Genomic DNA, 6,256 nt, shown 5'->3' on the forward strand with positions numbered 1-6,256 from the left:
AGTCATGATTGCAACATGTTGAATTCCCAAGAGAAATAGAACTTTAAGCGCTCAAACACACAACTTTTTGAGACTTTTCAAATATTGAAGCTCGATAAATTCGGCAAATGAGGATCAAATTTGTTAAACAAAATGTCAAATTAATCAGTTCGACGAAATCTTTAAGATGACAAAACAAGTCATGATTTCATCATGTTGAATTTCCAAGAAAAATAGTACTTTAAGTGCTCAAACACACAACTTTTGTGAATTTTCAAATATTGAAGCTCGATAAATTCGGCAAATGAGGACCAAATTTGTTAAACAAAATGTCAAATTAATCAGTTCGACGAGATCTTTAAGATGACACAACAAGTCATAATTGCATTATGTTGAATTTCCAATGAAAAATAGTACTTTAAGTGCTCAAACACACAACTTTTGTGACTTTTCAATCTTTGAAGCTCGATATCTTCGGCAAATGAGAACCAAATTTGTTAAACAAAATATCAAGTTAATCAGTTCGACGAGATCTTTAAGATGACACAACAAGTCATGATTGCACCTTGTTGAATTTCCAAGAAAAATAGTACTTTAAGTGCTCAAACACACAACTTTTGAGACTTTTCAATCTTTGAAGCTCGATATCTTCGGCAAATTAGCACCAAATTTGTTAAACAAAATGTCAAATTAATCAGTTCGACGAGATCTTTAAGATGACACAACAAGTCATGATTGCACCTTGTTGAATTTCCAAGAAAAATAGTACTTTAAGTGCTCAAACACACAACTTTTGTGACTTCTCAAATATTGAAGCTCGATAAATTCGGCAAATGAGGACCAAATTTGTTAAACAAAATGTCAAATTAATCAGTTCGACGACATCTTTAAGATGACAAAACAAGTCATGATTGCATCATGTTGAATTTCCAAGAAAAATAGTACTTTAAGTGCTCAAACACACAACTTTTGTGACTTCTCAAATATTGAAGCTCGATAAATTCGGCAAATGAGGACCAAATTTGTTAAACAAAATGTCAAATTAATCAGTTCGACGACATCTTTAAGATGACAAAACAAGTCATGATTGCATCATGTTGAATTTCCAAGAAAAATAGTACTTTAAGCGCTCAAACACACAACTTTTGTGAATTTTCAAATATTGAAGCTCGATAAATTCGGCAAATGAGGACCAAATTTGTTAAACAAAATGTCAAATTAATCAACTCGATAAGATGTTTAAGATAAAACAACAAGTCATGATTGCACCTTGTTGAATTTCCAAGAAAAATAGTACTTTAAGCGCTCAAATACACAACTTTTGTGACTTTTCACACTTTGAAGCTTGATATCTTCGGCAAATGAGGACCAATTTTGTTAAACAAAATGTCAAATTAATCAGTTCTACGAGATCTTTAAGATGACACAACAAGTCATGATTGCAACATGTTGAATTTCCAAGAGAAATAGTACTTTAAGCGCTCAAACACCCAACTTTTGTGACTTTTCAAATATTGAAGCTCGATAAATTCGGCAAATGAGGACCATATTTGTTAAACAAAAAGACAAATTAATCAGTTCGACGAGATCTTTAAGATGACAAAACAAATCATGATTGCATCATGTTGAATTTCCAAGAGAAATAGTACTTTAAGTGCTCAAACACACAACTTTTGTGACTTTTCAATCTTTGAAGCTCGATATCTTCGGCAAATGAGGACCAAATTTGTTAAACAAAATGTCAAATTAATCAACTCGATGAGATTTTTAAGATAACACAACAAGTCATGATTGCACCTTGTTGAATTTCCAAGAAAAATAGTACTTTAAGTGCTCAAACACACAACTTTTGTGACTTTTCAATCTTTGTAGCGCGATATCTTCGGCAAATGAGAACCAAATTTGTTAAACAAAATATCAAGTTAATCAGTTCGACGAGATCTTTAAGATGACACAACAAGTCATGATTGCATCATGTTGAATTTCCAAGAAAAATAGTACTTTAAGTGCTCAAACACACAACTTTTGTGACTTCTCAAATATTGAAGCTCGATATCTTCGGCAAATGAGGACCAATTTTGTTAAACAAAATGTCAAATTAATCAACTCGATGAGATTTTTAAGATAACACAACAAGTCATGATTGCACCTTGTTGAATTTCCAAGAAAAATAGTACTTTAAGTGCTCAAACACACAACTTTTGTGACTTTTCAATCTTTGTAGCGCGATATCTTCGGCAAATGAGAACCAAATTTGTTAAACAAAATATCAAGTTAATCAGTTCGACGAGATCTTTAAGATGACACAACAAGTCATGATTGCATCATGTTGAATTTCCAAGAAAAATAGTACTTTAAGTGCTCAAACACACAACTTTTGTGACTTCTCAAATATTGAAGCTCGATAAATTCGGCAAATGAGGACCAAATTTGTTAAACAAAATGTCAAATTAATCAACTCGATGAGATTTTTAAGATAACACAACAAGTCATGATTGCACCTTGTTGAATTTCCAAGAAAAATAGTACTTTAAGTGCTCAAACACACAACTTTTGTGACTTTTTAATCTTTGTAGCGCGATATCTTCGGCAAATGAGAACCAAATTTGTTAAACAAAATATCAAGTTAATCAGTTCGACGAGATCTTTAAGATGACACAACAAGTCATGATTGCATCATGTTGAATTTCCAAGAAAAATAGTACTTTAAGTGCTCAAACACACAACTTTTGTGAATTTTCAAATATTGAAGCTCGATAAATTCGGCAAATGAGGACCAAATTTGTTAAACAAAATATCAAGTTAATCAGTTCGACGAGATCTTTAAGATGACACAACAAGTCATGATTGCATCATGTTGAATTTCCAAGAAAAATAGTACTTTAAGTGCTCAAACACACAACTTTTGTGACTTCTCAAATATTGAAGCTCGATATCTTCGGCAAATGAGGACCAATTTTGTTAAACAAAATGTCAAATTAATCAGTTCGACGAAATCTTTAAGATGACAAAACAAGTCATGATTTCATCATGTTGAATTTCCAAGAAAAATAGTACTTTAAGTGCTCAAACACACAATTTTAGTGAATTTTCAAATATTGAAGCTCGATAAATTCGGCAAATGAGGACCAAATTTGTTAAACAAAATGTCAAATTAATCAACTCGATGAGATTTTTAAGATAACACAACAAGTCATGATTGCACCTTGTTGAATTTCCAAGAAAAATAGAACTTTAAGTGCTCAAACACACAACTTTTGTGACTTTTCAATCTTTGAAGCTCGATATCTTCGGCAAATGAGGACCAAATTTGTTAAACAAAATGTCAAATTAATCAACTCGATGAGATTTTTAAGATAACACAACAAGTCATGATTGCACCTTGTTGAATTTCCAAGAAAAATAGTACTTTAAGTGCTCAAACACACAACTTTTGTGACTTTTCAATCTTTGTAGCGCGATATCTTCGGCAAATGAGAACCAAATTTGTTAAACAAAATATCAAGTTAATCAGTTCGACGAGATCTTTAAGATGACACAACAAGTCATGATTGCATCATGTTGAATTTCCAAGAAAAATAGTACTTTAAGTGCTTAAACACACAACTTTTGTTACTTTTCAAATATTGAAGCTCGATAAATTCGGCAAATGAGGACCAATTTTGTTAAACAAAATGTCAAATTAACCAGTTCGACGAGATCTTTAAGATGACACAACAAGTCATGATTGCATCATGTTGAATTTCCAAGAAAAATAGTACTTTAAGTGCTCAAACACACAACTTTTGTGACTTCTCAAATATTGAAGCTCGATAAATTCGGCAAATGAGGACCAAATTTGTTAAACAAAATGTCAAATTAATCAGTTCGACGACATCTTTAAGATGACAAAACAAGTCATGATTGCATCATGTTGAATTTCCAAGAAAAATAGTACTTTATGAGCTCAAACAGACAACTTTTCTGACTTTTCAAACATTGAAGCTCAATAAATTCGGCAAATGAGGACCAAATTTGTTAAAGAAAATGTCAAATTAACCAGTTCGACGAGATCTTTAAGATGACACAACAAGTCATGATTGCATTATGTTGAATATCCAAGAAAAATAGTACTTTAAGCGCTCAAACACACAACTTTTGTGACTTTTCAAATATTGAAGCTCGATAAATTCGGCAAATGAGGACCAAATTTGTTAAACAAAATGTCAAATTAATCAGTTCTACGAGATCTTTAAGATGACACAACAAGTCATGATTGCAACATGTTGAATTCCCAAGAGAAATAGTACTTTAAGTGCTCAAACACACAACTTTTGTGACTTTTCAATCTTTGAAGCTCGATATCTTCGGCAAATGAGGACCAAATTTGTTAAACAAAATGTCAAATTAATCAACTCGATGAGATTTTTAAGATAACACAACAAGTCATGATTGCACCTTGTTGAATTTCCAAGAAAAATAGAACTTTAAGTGCTCAAACACACAACTTTTGTGACTTATCAAACTTTGAAGCTCGATAACTTCGGCAAATAAGGACCAAATTTGTTAAACAAAATGTCAAATTAATCAGTTCGACGAGATCTTTAAGATGACAAAACAAGTCATCATTGCATTATGTTGAATTTCCAAGAAAAATAGTACTTTAAGCGCTCAAACACACAACTTTTTGAGACTTTTCAAATATTGAAGCTCGATAAATTCGGCAAATGAGGATCAAATTTGTTAAACAAAATGTCAAATTAATCAGTTCGACGAGATCTTTAAGATGACACAACAAGTCATGATTGCAACATGTTGAATTTCCAAGAAAAATAGTACTTTAAGCGCTCAAACACCCAACTTTTGTGACTTTTCAATCTTTGAAGCTCGATATCTTCGGCAAATTAGGACCAAATTTGTTAAACAAAATGTCAAATTAATCAGTTCGACGAGATCTTTAAGGTGACAAAACAAGTCATGATTGCATCATGTTGAATTTCCAAGAAAAATAGTACTTTAAGTGCTCAAACAGACAACTTTTCTGACTTTTCAAACATTGAAGCTTAATAAATTCGGCAAATGAGGACCAAATTTGTTAAACAAAATGTCAAATTAACCAGTTCGACGAGATCTTTAAGATGACACAACAAGTCATGATTGCATCATGTTTAATTTCCAAGAAAAATAGTACTTTAAGTGCTCAAACACACAACTTTTGTGACTTCTCAGATATTGAAGCTCGATAAATTCGGCAAATGAGGACCAAATTTGTTAAACAAAATGTCAAATTAATCAGTTCGACGAGATCTTTAAGATGACACAACAAGTCATGATTGCATCATGTTGAATTTCCAAGAAAAATAGTACTTTAAGTGCTCAAACACACAACTTTTGTGACTTTTCAATCTTTGTAGCGCGATATCTTCGGCAAATGAGGACCAAATTTGTTAAACAAAATGTCAAATTAATCAGTTCGACGACATCTTTAAGATGACAAAACAAGTCATGATTGCATCATGTTGAATTTCCAAGAAAAATAGTACTTTAAGTGCTCAAACACACAACTTTTTGAGACTTTTCAAATATTGAAGCTCGATAAATTCGGCAAATGAGGACCAAATTTGTTAAACAAAATGTCAAATTAATCAGTTCGACGAGATCTTTAAGATGACACAACAAGTCATGATTGCAACATGTTGAATTTCCAAGAGAAATAGTACTTTAAGTGCTCAAACACACAACTTTTGTGACTTATCAAACTTTGAAGCTCGATAACTTCGGCAAATGAGGACCAAATTTGTTAAACAAAATGTCAAATTAATCAGTTCGACGAGATCTTTAAGATGACAAAACAAGTCATGATTGCATTATGTTGAATTTCCAAGAAAAATAGTACTTTAAGCGCTCAAACACACAACTTTTTGAGACTTTTCAAATATTGAAGCTCGATAAATTCGGCAAATGAGGACCAAATTTGTTAAACAAAATGTCAAATTAATCAACTCGATAAGATGTTTAAGATGAAACAACAAGTCATGATTGCACCTTGTTGAATTTCCAAGAAAAATAGTACTTTAAGCGCTCAAATACACAACTTTTGTGACTTTTCACACTTTGAAGCTTGATATCTTCGGCAAATGAGGACCAATTTTGTTAAACAAAATGTCAAATTAATCAGTTCTACGAGATCTTTAAGATGACACAACAAGTCATGATTGCAACATGTTGAATTTCCAAGAAAAATAGTACTTTAAGCGCTCAAACACACAACTTTTTGAGACTTTTCAAATATTGAAGC

This window comes from Euwallacea fornicatus, unplaced genomic scaffold (assembly GCF_040115645.1).
Source record: "Euwallacea fornicatus isolate EFF26 unplaced genomic scaffold, ASM4011564v1 scaffold_39, whole genome shotgun sequence".
NCBI lineage: Eukaryota > Metazoa > Arthropoda > Insecta > Coleoptera > Curculionidae > Euwallacea > Euwallacea fornicatus.